This window comes from Somniosus microcephalus, chromosome 20 (assembly GCF_052327205.1).
Source record: "Somniosus microcephalus isolate GS21.2 chromosome 20, FLI_Smic_1.0, whole genome shotgun sequence".
Lineage (NCBI taxonomy): Eukaryota > Metazoa > Chordata > Chondrichthyes > Squaliformes > Somniosidae > Somniosus > Somniosus microcephalus.
The window spans coordinates 21,072,455-21,091,857 of record NC_141006.1 but is presented as its reverse complement, the minus strand read 5'-3'; the positions used below and the strand labels follow the sequence as shown (position 1 = coordinate 21,091,857).

Below are 19,403 nucleotides of genomic sequence, written 5' to 3'. Positions count from 1 at the left end.
TAGTGAGGCACAGTGTTCCAGATCAGTTTGATATACAGTGAGACAGTGTTCCAGATCAGTGTGATATACAGTGAAACAGCTTTCCAGATCAGTTTGATATACAGTGAGGCACATTGTTCCACGTCAGTGTGATATACAGTGTGACATCGTTTTCCAGATCAGTGTGATATACAGTGAGACACAGTTTTCCAGATCAGGTGTGATATACAGAGACACAGTGTTGCAGATCAGTGTGATATACAGTGATACAGTGCTCCAGATCAGTGTGATATAGAGTGACACAGTGTTCCAGATCAGTGTGATATAGAGTGAAACAAAGTGTTCCAGGTCACTGTGATATACAGTGACACAGTGTCCCAGGTCAGTGTGATATACAGTGACACAGTGTTCCAGATCAGTGTGATATACAGTGAAACAGTGCTCCAGATCAGTGTGATATACAGTGACACAGTGTTCCAGATCAGTGTGATATACAGTGAAACAGTGTTCCAGAACAGTGTGATATGCTGTGGCACTCTGTTCCAGATCAGTGTGATATAAAGATAGACACAGTAATCCTGGTCAATGTGATATACAGTGACTCAGTGTTCCAGTTCAGTGTGATATACAGTGGCACAGTGTTCCAGATCAGTGTGATATACAGTGAAACCGTGTTCCAGATCAGTGCGATATACAGTGAGACACAGTGTTCCAGATCAGTGTGATATACAGAGACATAGTGTTCCAGATCAGTGTGATACACAGTGAAACAATGTTCCAGATCAGTGTGATATACAATGACACAGTGTTGCAGATCAGTGTGATATACAGTGTGAGTGTTCCAGATCAGTGTGATATACAGTGAGACACAGTATTATAAATCTCCTCATTCATCAATAAACTACTCGTGAAATAACGCTGGTCGGCCAGCTGGTGGCGCCGTCCAAGGAGTATAAATACTTGGGCGTCGGCCCCAGCTTGCCAGGGACATTTTGTAAGACAAGGAACTAGTGAAGTACAACTAGGCCTCCATCTCCTGAAACAGGTTGATTAAAGCCTTGCTTTATGCTCAAACCAAGTGCGTACTGAGTTTTATTACATCACACAGTGTTCCAGATCATTGTAATATACAGCGACACAGTGTTCCACATCATTGTAATATACAGCGACACAGTGTTCCAGATCAGTGTGATATACAGTGATACAGTGCTCCAGATCAGTGTGATATAGAGTGACACAGTGTTCCAGATCAGTGTGATATAGAGTGAAACAAAGTGTTCCAGGTCACTGTGATATACAGTGACACAGTGTCCCAGGTCAGTGTGATATACTGTGACACAGTGTTCCAGATCAGTGTGATATACAGTGAACCAGTGCTCCAGATCAGTGTGATATACAGTGACACAGTGTTCCAGATCAGTGTGATATACAGTGACACAGTGTTTCAAATCAGTGTGATATACAGTGACACAGTGTTCCAGGTTAGTGGGATATACAGCGACACAGTGTTCCAGATCAGTCTGATATACAGTGACACAGTGTTCCAGGTTAGTGTGATATATAGTGACACAGTGTTCCAGGTTAGTGGGATATACAGCGACACATTGTTCCAGATCAATGTGATATACAGTGAGACACAGTGTTCCAGATCAGTTTGATATACAGTAAGGCGCATTGTTCCACATCAGTGTGATATACAGTGTGACATAGTTTTCCAGATCAGTGTGATATACAGTGAGACACAGTGTTCCAGATCAGTGTGATGTAGAGTGACACAGTGTTCCAGATCAGTGTGATATAGAGTGAAACAAAGTGTTCCAGGTCACTGTGATATACAGTGACACAGTGTCCCAGGTCAGTGTGATATACAGTGACACAGTGTTCCAGATCAGTGTGATATACAGTGAACCAGTGCTCCAGATCAGTGTGATATTCAGTGACACAGTGTTCCAGGTTAGTGTGATATACAGCGACACAGTGTTCCAGATCAGTCTGATATACAGTGACACAGTGTTCCAGGTTAGTGTGATATATAGTGACACGGTGTTCCAGGTTAGTGGGATATACAGCGACACATTGTTCCAGATCAATGAGATATACAGTGAGACACAGTGTTCCAGATCAGTTTGATATACAGTAAGGCGCATTGTTCCACATCAGTGTGATGTACAGTGTGACATAGTTTTCCAGATCAGTGTGATATACAGTGAGACACAGTGTTCCAGATCAGTGTGATATAGAGTGAAACAATGTTTCAGATCAGTTTGATATACAGTAAGGCGCATTGTTCCACATCAGTGTGATGTACAGTGTGACATAGTTTTCCAGATCAGTGTGATATACAGTGAGACACAGTGTTCCAGATCAGTGTGATATAGAGTGAAACAATGTTTCAGATCAGTGTGATATAGAGTGAAACAATGTTCCAGATCAGTGTGATATACAGTGACACCGTGTTCCAGGTCGATGTGATATACAGTGACACTGTTCCAGATCAATGTGATATAAAGTATGATACCGTGTTCCAGATCAGTGTGATATACAGTGAGGCACAGTGTTCCAGATCAGTTTGATATACAGTGAGACAGTGTTCCAGATTAGTGTAATATACAATGACACTGTGTTCCAGATCAGTGTGATATACAGTGGCACAGTGTTCCAGGTCAGTGTGATATACAGTGAACCAGTGTTCCAGATCAGTGTGATATACAGTAAGGCACAGTGTTCCAGATCAGTGTTATATACAGTGAGGCATAGTGTCCAAGGTCAGTGTGATATACAGTGTGACACAGTGTTCCAGATCAGTGTGGTATACAGTGACACTGTGTTCCAGATCAGCGTGATATACAGTGAAACAGTGTTCCAGATCAGTGCGATACACAGTGAAACAGTGTTCCAGATCAATGTGCTATACAGTGAGGCACAGTGTTCCAGATCAGTGTTATAAATAGTTAGACACCCTTTTCTGGGTCCGTGTGATATATAGTGTGACATAGTGTTCCAGATCAGTGTGATATACAGTGAGACACAGTGTTCCAGGTCAGTGCGATATACATTGACACAGTGATCCAGATCAGTGTGATATACAGTGAAACAGTGTTCCAGATCAGTGTGATATACAGTGTGACATAGTGTCGCAGATCAGTCTGATATACAGTGGCACATTTTTCCAGATCAATGTGAAACAGTGTTCCAGATCAGTGTGATATACAGTGGCACAGTGTTCCAGGTCAGTGTGATATACAGTGAAACAGTGTTCCAGATCAGTGTGATATACAGTAAAACCGTGTTCCAGGTCAGTGTGATATCTAGTAAGGCACTGTGTTCCAGATCAGTGTTATATACAGTGAGGCACAGTGTTCCAGGTCAGTGTGATATACAGTGACACAATGTTCCAGACCAGTGCGATATACATTGAAACAGTGTTCCAGATCAGTGCGATATACATTGAAACAATGTTCCAGCTCAGTGTGATATATAGTGACACAGTGTTCCAGATCAGTGTGATACACAGTGACACAATGTTCCACATCAGTGTGATATACAGTGAAACAGTGTTCCAGATCAGTGTGATGTATAGTGTGACACAGTGCTCCAGATCAGTGTTATATACAGCGAAACAGTGTTCCAGGTCAGTGTGATATACAGTGACACAATGTTCCAGATCAATGTGATATACAGTGAGGCACAGTGTTCCAGATCAGTGTTATAAACAGTTAGACACCGTTTTCTGGGTCAGTGTGATATACAGTGAGACACAGTGTTCCCGGTCAGTGTGATATACAGTGAGACGCAATGATACAGGTCAGTGTGATAACATTGACACAGTGTTCCACCTCAGTGTGATATACAGTGAAAGTGTTCCAGATCAGTGTACTATAGAGTGAGACACAGTGTTCCAGGTCAGTGTGATATACATTGACACAATGTTCCAGATCAGTGCGATATACAGTGAAACAGTGTTAAAGATCAGTGTGATATATAGTGAGGTGCAGTGTTTTAGATCAGTGTGATATCCAGTGACACAGTGTTCCACATCAGTGTGATATCCAGTGACACAATGTTCCAGATCAGTGTGATATACAGTGACACAGTGTTCCAGATCAGTGTAATATACAGTGACACAGTGTTCCAGATCAGTGTGATATACAGTGAAACAGTGTTTCAGGTCAGTGTGATATACAGTGGGACACAGTGTTCCAGGTCAGTGTGATATACAGTGACACAGTGTACCAGATCAGTGTAATATACAGTGAAACAGTATTCCAGATCAGTGTTCCAGGTCAGTGAGACACAATGTTCCAGATCATTGTAATATACAGTGATGCAGTTTTCCAGATCAGTGTGATATACAGTGAAACAGTGTTCCAGATCAGTGTGATATACAGTGTGACATAGTGTTGCAGATCAGTCTGATATACAGTGACACATTTTTCCAGATCAATGTGAAACAGTGTTCCAGATCAGTGTGATATACAGTGGCACAGTGTTCCAGGTCAGTGTGATATACAGTGAAACAGTGTTCCAGATCTGTGTGATATACAGTGAAACCGTGTTCCAGATCAGTGTGATATACAGTAAACCCGTGTTCCAGGTCAGTGTGATATTCAGTAAGGCACAGTGTTCCAGATCAGTGTTATATACAGTGAGGCACAGTGTTCAAGGTCAGTGTGATATACAGTGACACCGTGTTCCAAGTTGGTATGATATACAGTAACGCACAGTGTTCCAGATCAGTGTTATATAATGTGATGCAGTTTTCCATATCAGTGTGATATACAGTGACACAGTGTTCCAGATCAGTGTAATATACAGTGCCACAGTGTTCCAGATCAGTGTGATACACAGTGAAACAGTGTTCCAGATCCATGTGATATGCAGTGAAACTCAGTGTTCCAGGCCAGTGAGACACAATGTTCCAGATCATTGTAATATGCAGTGACGCAGTTTTCCAGATCAGTGTGATATACAGTGAGACACAGTTTTCCAGATCAGTGTGATATACAGTGACACAGTGTTCCAGATCAGTGTGATATACAGTGACACAGTTTTCCAGATCAGTGTGATATACAGTGAAACAGTGTTCCAGATCAGTGTGATATATAGTGAGACACAGTGTTCCAGGTCAGTGTCAAATATATTGACACAATGCTCCAGATCAGTGCGATATACAGTGAAACAGTGTTCCAGATCAGTGTGATATATAGTGAGATACAGTGTTTTAGATCCGTGTGATATCCAGTGACACAGTGTTCCAGATCCGTGTGATATCCAGTGAAACAGTGTTCCAGATCAGTGCGATACACAGTGACACAGTGTTCCAGGTCAATGTGATATACAGTGACACCGTGTTCCAGGTCAACATGATATACAGTGACACAGTTTTCCAGATTAATGTGATATGCAGTGACACAGTGTTCCAGATCAGTATAATATACAGTGACACAGTGTTCCAGGTCAGTGTGATATACAGTGAAACAGTGTTCCAGATCAGTGTGATATATAGTGAGACACAGTGTTCCAGGTCAGTGTCAAATATATTGACACAATGCTCCAGATCAGTGCGATATACAGTGAAACAGTGTTCCAGATCAGTGTGATATATAGTGAGATACAGTGTTTTAGATCCGTGTGATATCCAGTGACACAGTGTTCCAGATCAGTGTGATATCCAGTGCAACAGTGTTCCAGATCAGTGCGATACACAGTGACACAGTGTTCCAGGTCAATGTGATATACAGTGACACCGTGTTCCAGGTCAACATGATATACAGTGACACAGTTTTCCAGATTAGTGTGATATGCAGTGACACAGTGTTCCAGATCAGTATAATATACAGTGACACAGTGTTCCAGGTCAGTGTGATATACAGTGACACAGTGTTGCAGATCAGTGTCATATACAGTGAAACTCAGTGTTCCAGGTCAGTGAGACACAATGTTCCAGATCATTGTAATATACAGTGAGGCAGTTTTCTGGATCAGTGTGATATACAGTGAGACACAGTTTTCCAGATCAGTGTGATATACATTAACACAATGTTCCAGATCAGTGCGATATACAGTGAAACAGTGTTCCAGATCAGTGTGATATAAAGTGAGGTACAGTGTTTTAGATCAGTGTGATATCCAGTGACACAGTGTTCCAGATCAGTGTGATATACATTGACACAATGTTCCAGATCAGTGCGATATACAGTGAAACAGTGCTCCAGATCAGTGTGATATAAAGTGAGGTACAGTGTTTTAGATCAGTGTGATATCCAGTGAAACAATGTTTCAGATCAGTGTGATATACAGTGACACCGTGTTCCAGGTCGATGTAATATACAGTGACACTGTTCCAGATCAATGTGATATAAAGTATGATACCGTGTTCCAGATCAGTGTGATATACAGTGAGGCACAGTGTTCCAGATCAGTTTGATATACAGTGAGACAGTGTTCCAGATTAGTGTAATATACAATGACACTGCGTTCCAGATCAGTGTGATATACAGTGGCACAGTGTTCCAGGTCAGTGTGATATACAGTGAACCAGTGTTCCAGATCAGTGTGATATACAGTAAGGCACAGTGTTCCAGATCAGTGTTATATACAGTGAGGCACAGTGTCCAACGTCAGTGTGATATACAGTGTGACATAGTTTTCCAGATCAGTGTGATATACAGTGACACTGTGTTCCAGATCAGCGTGATATACAGCGAAACAGTGTTCCAGATCAGTGCGATACACAGTGAAACAGTGTTCCAGATCAATGTGCTATACAGTGAGGCACAGTGTTCCAGATCAGTGTTATAAATAGTTAGACACCATTTTCTGGGTCACTGTGATATACAGTGTGACATAGTGTTCCAGATCAGTGTGATATACAGTGAGACACAGTGTTCCAGGTCAGTGCGATATACATTAACACAGTGATCCAGATCAGTGTGATATACAGTGAAACAGTGTTCCAGATCAGTGTGATATACAGTGTGACATAGTGTTGCAGATCAGTCTGATATACAGTGGCACATTTTTCCAGATCAATGTGAAACAGCGTTCCAGATCAGTGTGATATACAGTGGCACAGTGTTCCAGGTCAGTGTGATATACAGTGGAACAGTGTTCCAGATCAGTGTGATATACAGTGAAACAGTGTTCCAGATCAGTGTGATATACAGTAAAACCGAGTTCCAGGTCAGTGTGATATCTAGTAAGCCACTGTGTTCCAGATCAGTGTTATATACAGTGAGGCACAGTGTTCCAGGTCAGTGTGATATACAGTGACACAATGTTCCAGATCAGTGCGATATACATTGAAACAGTGTTCCAGATCAGTGCGATATACATTGAAACAGTGTTCCAGCTCAGTGTGATATATAGTGACACAGTGTTCCAGATCAGTGTGATACACAGTGACACAATGTTCCACATCAGTGTGATATACAGTGAAACAGTGTTCCAGATCAGTGTGATGTATAGTGTGACACAGTGCTCCAGATCAGTGTTATATACAGCGAAACAGTGTTCCAGGTCAGTGTGATACACAGTGACACAGTGTTCCAGATCAGTGTGATATACAGTGACACCGTGTTCCAGGTCAGCGTGATATACAGTGACACAGTGTTCCAGATCAGTGTGATATACAGTGACACAGTGTTCCAGATCAGTGTAATATACAGTGACACAGTGTTCCAGATCAGTGTGATATACAGTGAAACAGTGTTCCAGGTCAGTGTGATATACAGTGGGACACAGTGTTCCAGGTCAGTGTGATATACAGTGACACAGTGTACCAGATCAGTGTAATATACAGTGAAACAGTATTCCAGATCAGTGTTCCAGGTCAGTGAGACACAATGTTCCAGATCATTGTAATATACAGTGATGCAGTTTTCCAGATCAGTGTGATATACAGTGAAACAGTGTTCCAGATCAGTGTGATATACAGTGTGACATAGTGTTGCAGATCAGTCTGATATACAGTGACACATTTTTCCAGATCAATGTGAAACAGTGTTCCAGATCAGTGTGATATACAGTGGCACAGTGTTCCAGGTCAGTGTGATATACAGTAAACCCGTGTTCCAGGTCAGTGTGATATTCAGTAAGGCACAGTGTTCCAGATCAGTGTTATATGCAGTGAGGCACAGTGTTCAAGGTCAGTGTGATATACAGTGACACCGTGTTCCAGGTTGGTATGATATACAGTAACGCACAGCGTTCCAGATCAGTGTTATATAATGTGATGCAGTTTTCCATATCAGTGTGATATACAGTGACACAGTGTTCCAGATCAGTGTAATATACAGTGCCACAGTGTTCCAGATCAGTGTGATACACAGTGAAACAGTGTTCCAGATCTGTGTGATATGCAGTGAAACTCAGTGTTCCAGGCCAGTGAGACACAATGTTCCAGACCATTGCAATATGCAGTGACTCAGTTTTCCAGATCAGTGTGATATACAGTGAGACACAGTTTTCCAGATCAGTGTGATATACAGTGACACAGTGTTCCAGATCAGTGTGATATACAGTGACACAGTTTTCCAGATCAGTGTGATATACAGCGAAACAGTGTTCCAGATCAGTGTGATATAGAGTGAGACACAGTGTTCCAGGTCAGTGTCAAATATATTGACACAATGCTCCAGATCAGTGCGATATACAGTGAAACAGTGTTCCAGATCAGTGTGATATATAGTGAGATACAGTGTTTTAGATCCGTGTGATATCCAGCGACACAGTGTTCCAGATCAGTGTGATATCCAGTGAAACAGTGTTCCAGATCAGTGCGATACACAGTGACACAGTGTTCCAGGTCAATGTGATATACAGTGACACCGTGTTCCAGGTCAACATGATATACAGTGACACAGTTTTCCAGATCAGTGTGATATACAGTGAAACCGTGTTCCAGATCAGTGTGATATACAGTGAGACACAGTGTTCAGGTCAGTGTGATATACAGTGACACAGTGTTGCAGATCAGTGTCTTATACAGTGAAACTCAGTGTTCCAGGTCAGTGAGACACAATGTTCCAGATCATTGTAATATACAGTGACGCAGTTTTCCAGATCAGTGTGATATACAGTGAGACACAGTTTTCCAGATCAGTGTGATATACATTGACACAATGTTCCAGATCAGTGCGATATACAGTGAAACAGTGTTCCAGATCAGTGTGATATAAAGTGAGGTACAGTGTTTTAGATCAGTGTGATATCCAGTGACACAGTGTTCCAGATCAGTGTGATATACAGTGAGACACAGTGTTCCAGATCAGTGTGATATACATTGACACGGTGTTCCAGGTCAGTGTGATATACAGTGAGACACAGTGTTCAAGATCAGTGCAATATACAGTGACACAGTGTTCCAGATCAGTGTGATACACAGTGAAACAGTGTTCCAGATCAGTGTGAAATACAGTGAAACTCAGTGTTCCAGGTCAGTGTGATATACAGTGACACAGTGTTCCAGGTCAGTGTAATATACAGTGACACAGTGTTCCAGAGCAGTGTGATACACAGTGAAACAGTGTTCCAGATCAGTGTGATATACAGTGAAACTCAGTGTTCCAGGTCAGTGAGACACAATGTTCCAGATCATTGTAATATGCAGTGACGCAGTTTTCCAGATCAGTGTGATATACAGTGAGACACAGTTTTCCAGATCAGTGTGATATACAGTGACACAGTGTTCCAGATCAGTGTGATATACAGTGACACAGTTTTCCAGATCAGTGTGATATACAGTGAAGCAGTGTTCCAGATCTATGTGATAAATAGTGAGACACAGTGTTCCAGGTCAGTGTGATATACATTGACACAATGTTCCAGATCAGTGCGATATACAGTGAAACAGTGTTCCAGATCAGTGAGATATATAGTGAGATACAGTGTTTTAGATCAGTGTGATATCCAGTGACACAGTGTTCCAGATCAGTGTGATATCCAGTGACACAGTGTTCTAGATCAGTGTGATACACAGTGACACAGTGTTCCAGGTCAATGTGATATACAGTGAGACACAGTGTTCCAGATCAGTGTGATATACAGTGAGACACAGTTTTCCAGATCAGTGTGATATGCAGCGACACAGTGTTCCAGATCAGTGTGATATACAGTGAGACACAGTTTTCCAGACCATTGTGATACAGTGACACAGTGTTCCAGATCAGTGTGATATACATTGATACAATGTTCCAGATCAGTGCGATATACAGTGAAACAGTGCTCCAGATCAGTGTGATATAAAGTGAGGTACAGTGTTTTAGATCAGTGTGATATCCAGTGACACAGTGTTCCAGATCAGTGTGATATACATTGAGACAGTGTTCCAGATCAGTGTGATATACAGTGACACAGTGTTCCAGATCAGTGTGATATACAGTGAGACACAGTGTTTAAGATCAGTGTAATATACAGTGACACAGTGTTCCAGATCACTGTGATACACAGTGAAACAGTGTTCCAGATCAGTGTGATATACAGTGAAACTCAGTGTTCCAGGTCAGTGAGACACAATGTTCCAGATCATTGTAATATGCAGTGAAGCAGTTTTCCAGATCAGTGTGACATACAGTGAGACACAGTTTTCCAGATCAGTGTGATATACAGTGACACAGTGTTCCAGATCAGTGTGATATACAGTGACACAGTTTTCCAGATCAGTGTGATATACAGTGAAACAGTGTTCCAGATCTGTGTGATATACAGTGAGACACAGTGTTCCAGGTCAGTGTGATATACATAGACACAATGTTCCAGATCACTGCGATATACAGTGAAACAGTGTTCCAGATCAGTGTGATATATAGTGAAACAGTGTTCCAGATCAGTGTGATATAAAGTGAGGTACAGTGTTTTAGATCAGTGTGATATCCAGTGACACAGTGTTCCAGATCAGTGTGATATACAGTGAGACACAGTGTTCAAGATCAGTGTAATATACAGTGAAACAGTGTTGCTGATCAGTGTGATACACAGTGAAACAGTGTTCCAGATCAGTGTGATATACAGTGAAACTCAGTGTTCCAGGTCAGTGTGATATACAGTGACACAGTGTTACAGGTCAGTGTAATATACAGTGACACGGTGTTCCAGATCAGTGTGCTACACAGTGAAACAGTGTTCCAGATCAGTGTGATATACAGTGAAACTCAGTGTTCCTGGTCAGTGAGACACAATGTTCCAGATCATTGTAATATGCAGTGACGCAGTTTTCCAGATCAGTGTGATATACAGTGAGACACAGTTTTCCAGATCAGTGTGATATACAGTGACACAGAGTTCCAGATCAGTGTGATATACAGTGACACAGTTTCCCAGATCAGTGTGATATACAGTGAAACAGTGTTCCAGATCTGTGTGATATATAGTGAGACACAGTGTTCCAGGTGAGTGTGATATGCATTGACACAATGTTCCAGATCAGTGCGATATACAGTGAAACAGTGTTCCAGATCAGTGTGATATACAGTGAGACACAGTTTTCCAGATCAGTGTGATATACAGTGACACAGTGTTCCAGATCAGTGTGATATAAAGTGAGGTACAGTGTTTTAGATCCGTGTGATATCCAGTGACACAGTGTTCCAGATCTGTGTCATATACAGTGAGACACAGTTTTCCAGATCAGTGTGATATACAGTGACAAAGTGTTCCTGATCAGTGTGACATACAGTGACACAGTTTTCCAGATCAGTGTGATATACAGTGAAACAGTGTTCCAGATCTATGTGATATATAGTGAGACACAGTGTTCCAGGTCAGTGTGATATACATTGACACAATGTTCCAGATCAGTGCGATATACAGTGAAACAGTGTTCCAGATCAGTGTGATAAATAGTGAAACAGTGTTCCAGATCAGTGTGATATAAAGTGAGGTACAGTGTTTTAGATCAGTGTGATATCCAGTGACACAGTGTTCCAGATCAGTGTGATATACAGTGAGACACAGTGTTCCAGATCAGTGTGATATACAGTGACACAGTGTTCCAGGTCAGTGTGATATACAGTGAGACACAGTGTTCAAGATCAGTGTAATATACAGTGAAACAGTGTTCCAGATCAGTGTGATACACAGTGAAACAGTTTTCCAGATCAGTGTGATATACAGTGAAACTCAGTGTTCCAGGTCAGTGTGATATACAGTGACACAGTGTTCCAGGTCAGTGTAATATACAGTGACACGGTGTTCCAGATCAGTGTGCTACACAGTGAAACAGTGTTCCAGATCAGTGTGATATACAGTGAAACTCAGTATTCCAGGTCAGTGAGACACAATGTTCCAGATCATTGTAATATGCAGTGACGCAGTTTCCCAGAAGAGTGAGATATACAGTGAGACACAGTTTTCCAGATCAGTGTGATAAAGAGTGACACAGTGTTCCAGATCAGTGTGATATACAGTGACACAGTTTCCCAGATCAGTGTGATATCCAGTGAAACAGTGTTCCAGATCTGTGTGATAAATAGTGAGACACAGTGTTCCAGGTGAGTGTGATATACATTGACACAATGTTCCAGATCAGTGCGATATACAGTGAAACAGTGTTCCAGATCAGTGTGATATATAGTGAGATACAGTGTTTTAGATCAGTGTGATATCCAGTGACACAGTGTTCCAGATCAGTGTGATATCCAGTGACACAGTGTTCTAGATCAGTGTGATACACAGTGACAGTGTTCCAGGTCAGTGTGATATACAGTGACACAGTGTTCCAGGTCAGTGTAATATACAGTGACACAGTGTTCCAGATCAGTGTGATACACAGTGAAACAGTGTTCCAGATCAGTGTGATATACAGTGAAACTCAGTGTTCCAGGTCAGTGTGATATACAGTGACACAGTGTTCCAGGTCAGTGTAATATACAGTGACACAGTGTTCCAGATCAGTGTGATACACAGTGAAACAGTGTTCCAGATCAGTGTGATATACAGTGAATCTCAGTGTTCCAGGTCAGTGAGACACAATGTTCCAGATCATTGTAATATGCAGTGAAGCAGTTTTCCAGATCAGTGTGATATACAGTGAGACACAGTTTTCCAGATCAGTGTGATATACAGTGACACAGTGTTCCAGATCATTGTGATATACAGTGACACAGTTTTCCAGATCCGTGTGATATACAGTGAAACAGTGTTCCAGATCTGTGTGATATATAGTGAGACACAGTGTTCCAGGTCAGTGTGATATACATTGACACAATGTTCCAGATCAGCGCGATATACAGTGAAACAGTGTTCCAGATCAGTGAGATATATAGTGAGATACAGTGTTTTAGATCAGTGTGATATCCAGTGACACAGTGTTCCAGATCAGTGTGATATCCAGTGACACAGTGTTCTAGATCAGTGTGATACACAGTGACACAGTGTTCCAGGTCAATGTGATATACAGTGAGACACAGTGTTCCAGATCAGTGTGATATACAGTGAGACACAGTTTTCCAGATCAGTGTGATATGCAGCGACACAGTGTTCCAGATCAGTGTGATATACAGTGAGACACAGTTTTCCAGACCATTGTGATACAGTGACACAGTGTTCCAGATCAGTGTGATATACATTGACACAATGTTCCAGATCAGTGTGATATACAGTGAAACATTGTTCCAGATCAGTGTGATATAAAGTGAGGTACAGTGTTTTAGATCAGTGTGATATCCAGTGACACAGTGTTCCAGAGCAGTGTGATATACAGTGAGACACAGTGTTCCAGATCAGTGTGATATACAGTGACACAGTGTTCCAGATCAGTGTGATGTACAGTGAGACACAGTGTTCAAGATCAGTGTAATATACAGTGACACAGTGTTCCAGATCAGTGTGATACACAGTGAAACAGTGTTCCAGATCAGTGTGATATACAGTGAAACTCAGTGTTCCAGGTCAGTGTGATATACAGTGACACAGTGTTCCAGGTCAGTGTAATATACAGTGACACAGTGTTCCAGATCAGTGTGATAGACAGTGAAACAGTGTTCCAGATCAGTGTGATATACAGTGAAACTCAGTGTTCCAGGTCAGTGAGAAACAATGTTCCAGATCATTGTAATATGCAGTGAAGCAGTTTTCCAGATCAGTGTGATATACAGTGAGACACAGTTTTCCAGATCAGTGTGATATACAGTGACACAGTGTTCCAGATCAATGTGATATACAGTGACACAGTTTTCCAGATCTGTGTGATATACAGTGAAACAGCGTTCCAGATCTGTGTGATATATAGTGAGACACAGTGTTCCAGGTCAGTGTGATATACATTGACACAATGTTCCAGATCAGTGCGATATACAGTGAAACAGTGTTCCAGATCAGTGTGATATATAGTGAAACAGTGTTCCAGATCAGTGCGATATAAAGTGAGGTACAGTGTTTTAGATCAGTGTGATATCCAGTGACACAGTGTTCCAGATCAGTGTGATATACAGTGAGACACAGTGTTCCAGATCAGTGTGATATACAGTGACACGGTGTTGCAGGTCAGTGTGATATACAGTGAGACTCAGTGTTCAAGATCAGTGTAATATACAGTGACACAGTGTTCCAGATCAGTGTGATACACAGTGAAACAGTGTTCCAGATCAGTGTGATATACAGTGAAACTCAGTGTTCCAGGTCAGTGTGATATACAGTGACATGGTGTTCCAGGTCAGTGTAATATAAAGTGACACAGTGTTCCAGGTCAGTGTGATACACAGTGAAACAGTGTTCCAGATCAGTGTGATATACAGTGAAACTCAGTGTTCCAGGTCAGTGAGACACAATGTTCCAGATCATTGTAATATGCAGTGACGCAGTTTTCCAGATCAGTGTGATATACAGTGAGACACAGTTTTCCATATCAGTGTGATATACAGTGACACAGTGTTCCAAGTCAGTGTGATATACAGTGACACAGTTTTCCAGATCAGTGTGATATACAGTGAAACCGTGTTCCAGATCTGTGTGATATATAGTGAGACACAGTGTTGCAGGTCAGTGTGATATACATTGACACAATGTTCCAGATCAGTGCGATATACAGTGAAACAGTGTTCCAGATCAGTGTGATATATAGTGAGATACAGTGTTTTAGATCAGTGTGATATCCAGTGACACAGTGTTCCAGATCAGTGTGATATCCAGTGACACAGTGTTCTAGATCAGTGTGATACACAGTGACACAGTGTTCCAGGTCAATGTGATATACAGTGAAACACAGTGTTCCAGGTCAGTGTGATATACAGTGACACAGTGTTCCAGATCAGTGTGATATACAGTGAGACACAGTGTTCCAGATCAGTGTGATATACAGTGAGGCACAGTGTTCCAGATCAGTGTGATATACAGTGACACAGTGTTCCAGATCAGTGTGATATACAGTGAGACACAGTGTTCCAGATCAGTGTGATATACAGTGACACAGTGTTCCAGATCAGTGTGATATACAGTGACACAGTGTTCCAGATCAGTGTGATATACAGTGAGACAAAGAGTTCCAGATCTGTGTGATATACAGTGTGCCATGACTCAGAGTTTATGCTCTTGCCTCTGAGGCAGAAGTTTGTACTGAATGTTTGCGGCTCTGTGGAATTCCCGTCTTTTGGATGAGACTTTAAACCGAGACACCGTCTGCTGGCTCAGGTGAATGTAGATTATCCCCTGGTACTATCTGTAGAAGAGTAGGGGAGATTTCCTGATGTCCTGAACAATATTTATCTCTCAACCAACACAACCAAAACAGTGTTTCTAGCTGTTATCTGATTGCTGTTTGTGGGAACTTGCCGTGCGCCAATTAGCTGCCGGGTTTCCTATGTTATAACAATTTCTACACTTCAAAAAGTTCTTCAGGCACTTAGAAAATTGTAATATGATTCGGTAGAGTCAACATAGTTTTTTGAAAGGCAAATCATGTTTACCAAATTTATTAGAGTTTTTTGAGATGTAACTAACAGTAGATAAAGGGGAACACTGGATGTAGTATATTTGGATTTCCCAGAGGCATTTGATAACGTGTGACATAGAAGTTTGCTAGGCACATTAAGGGCTCATGGGGTTTTGGGTAATATATTAGCATGGATAGAGTGTTGGTTTACTGGCAGGAAACAGAGAGTACGGATAAATGGATCATTTTCCAGTTAGCAGCCTGTAACTAGCGGGGTGCCGTAAGGATCAGTCTTTGGGCCCCAGTTATTTACAATTCAATTCAATTCAATTCAAATTGCTTTATTGGCATGACAAGTTACATCTTATGTTGCCAAAGCATCGCAAAACATTCATGTTTGTTCACAAAAATACAGATCTATCCATACAGTGTATAAACAGATATATCCCTGAGTGTATAAATATACTTTCATATAATTTATATATACTCTTTTCTTATATTTAGTGGTTGTCCCTCTGTTTATGGCAAGCTGTAACATAGTGTGCAGCTAGTGTTACACAATTTCTCTCTTCCCCTAGTAGGTATGGGAGTTTTTGGTCGTCATTCAAATTTCTGAATTCCGGGCATATTTTTGTGAATTTTGGGTAGAAATTCTCCCTTATGCCCTGATATTTTCTACAAGCTGTGAGGAAGTGCATCTCTGTCTCCACCACTCCCTGACTGCAGTGAGAGCATATCCTGTCCTCTCTTGGTAGCCGGGTCTGCCTGTGTCTACCTTTTTCGATCGCCAGGCTATGTTCACTAAGTCTGTACATTGTCAAAGTTTTTCTCAGTTTGCTATCCTTTACCATGGTCAGGTAATCAGCCATGTTGTATTGTCTGTTTAGGGCCAAGTAGCAATTGAGTTTGCTTTGGGTTTTTGTTGTTTCTGCCCAATATGACAGATATTTTTCCTTTTGCTTAGCGACGATTGTGTTGGGTCGAATTCTTTGTGTTACGCTGTCACTGTCCTGGGGCTGGTTATTGTTAGTAGTGTTAGTAGTTACTTCACTGAGTCCCAGGACTAGTTGACTGAGGGTATTCTTCTTTAGGGTCCTCTCTTGGCATTTCAGGGCTTCGTGATGATAGCATTGGGGGTTGCTCATTTCCAGGTGTTTCCAAAATTTGGTGGCTTTTTTTTGGATAGTGATTATTAATGGATATTGGCCTAGTTCTGCCCTGCATGCATTGTTTACAGTTTTCCTTTGAGTCCGGAGTATACTTTTACAGAATTCTGCATGTAGGATCTCAATTGGGTGTTTGTCCCATTTTGCAAATTCTTGTTGTGTTAGCGGTCCCCACACCTCACTGCCATAGAGTGCAATTGGTTCAATTACTGATTTGAAAATTTTGAGCCAAATGCTAATTGGGATTTCTATTTGAATTGATTTTTTAATGGCATAGAAAGCCCTTCTTGCTTTCTCTTTCAGTTCATTCACAGCCAGTTTGAAATTTCCCGTAGAACTGATTTTTAAGCCCAGGTATGTGTAGTTAGTGGTTTGTTCAATTTTGGTTGTTCCTAGTGTGAAATTTATTTTGGGTCCCTGATGTCTGGATCTTTGCTGGAACACAAGGACTTTGGTTTTTTGGGGATTTATTGTCAGGGCCCAAGTCTGGCAGTACGACTCCAGCAGATCCAGGTTCTGCTGTAGACCCTCCTTAGTTGGTGACAGCAGAACCAGGTCGTCTGCATAGAGGAGGAATTTAACCTTGGATTCATATAGGGTGAGGCCGGGTGCTGTAGATTGTTCAAGTAGTTTTGCCAATTCACTTATGTAAATATTAAAGAGTGTCAGTGAGATTGGCGAGCCCTGCGTCACCCCCCGCCCCTGTAGGAAGTATTTTGTTTGTTTGTCTCCAATTTTAACTGCATATTTGTTGTTTGTATACATTGATTTAATTACATCATATGTTTTTCCCCCTACCCCGCTTTCGATAAGTTTCAGGAATAAACCGTCATGCCAGATGGAATCGAAAGCCTTCTGGAAATCTATAAAGCATGCATAGATTTTGCTTTTGTTTTGATGAACGTGTTTGTCAATTAGGGTCTGTAGGGTGAAGATATGATCTGATGTTCTATAGTTTGGCAGGAATCCAATTTGGCTTTTACTCAAGATATTGTGCTCCTCAAGGAAGTTTATAAGTCTTTTGTTTATGATACTACAGAGTACCTTCCCCAGGTTACTGTTTACACAGATGCCTCGATAGTTATTTGGGTCGACTTTGTCCCCACTTTTGTATATGGGCGCTATGAGTCCTTTGTTCCAGATATCAGGGAAGTAACCGACACTCAGAACCAAGTTGAAGAGTTTTAGGATAGCCAGTTTCATTTTATCGTCTGTGTGTTTAATCATCTCGCTTAGTATGCTGTCTGCCCCGCAAGCTTTTCCTGGTCGCAGGTCCTTGAGTTTTTCAAAAAGTTCTTTTTCTGTTATTATGGAGTCTAGCGGGTTTTGGTTATCTTTTATGGCCATTTTGAGCTTTTCCAGTTTTTTGCATATTTGGTGTTGCTCTGGCCTTAGTGTGTTTTTCTGGTATAATTTTTCAAAGTGGTTTTCCCATGTCTCCATTTTGAATGGCCAATTCGTCGTGTTGTTTTTTGTGTAATATATTCCAGTTGTCCCAGAAACAATTGGAATCAATGGATTCCTCAATGGAGCTGAGTGTATTCTTAATATACTGCTCTTTTTGGTTCTGAGTGTGTTTCTGTATTGTGTTAGTGTCTGACAATAAGTAAGGCGTAATTCCTCATTTTCTGGATGTCTGTGTTTTTGGTTTGATATTTTTCTAAGTTTTTTCCTCATGTTATGGCAATCTGGGTCAAACCATTTTTCATAGTTTTTTGTTTTGGGTTTGTTCTTGCGAGCTTTCAAGTTTGACCTTGTTACCAAATTATCAAAAATATTGTTTAGGTTATTCACTGCCCTGTTTACGCCTTCTTTATTGTGAGTGTATATGTTATCCAGAAAGGTGTCCAAGAGAGCGTGAGCTGATTCATTGCTAATTGCTTTCTGGTATTTTTCCGTGTCGTTTTTGGCCCATCTGTACAATTTTTTGGTGTTGTACAGTTTACTGGGTTGTGTTTCTGTGTTGTTTGTTTCTGTCTTTTTAAGATACATAGTAATTTGACTGTGATCTGACAGTGTTGTTTGTGGTTTGACTGAATGCTCTGAAAGAGGATGGGTCCAAATCCGTAATCATATAGTCTACGGTGCTGCAGCCATGATCTATATTAATAACTTAGATGAAGGGACCGAGTGCAATTCATCCAAGTCTGCTGATGATACAAAGCTAGATTGGTAAGTAAGCTGTGAGGAGGACACAAAGGGGAAGAAATTAGGTTGGTTAGCGACTCCTGTTAGCGACTGGTGGGGGTGTTAATGAAGTAGCACTGGGGCAAGGCGAATCCAGCGCTGCACGCTAAATCCAGGGGCTTTAGCGGCAGGCAGACTGTGATGTCAGTGAGCGTGCAATGCTCACTCAGCACCCAATCTGCCAAATTGATTATCGCCCCCTACCT

At 41.4% G+C, this 19,403-nt stretch overlaps 1 protein-coding gene across 3 annotated transcripts in view; it reads right to left on the bottom strand.

Annotated features, from left to right (window-relative positions):
• Positions 1 to 19,403, bottom strand: part of map7d1a (MAP7 domain containing 1a) — a 478,390-nt gene that overhangs the window by 298,631 nt on the left and 160,356 nt on the right. The gene's annotated exons all lie outside the window — the stretch shown is intronic.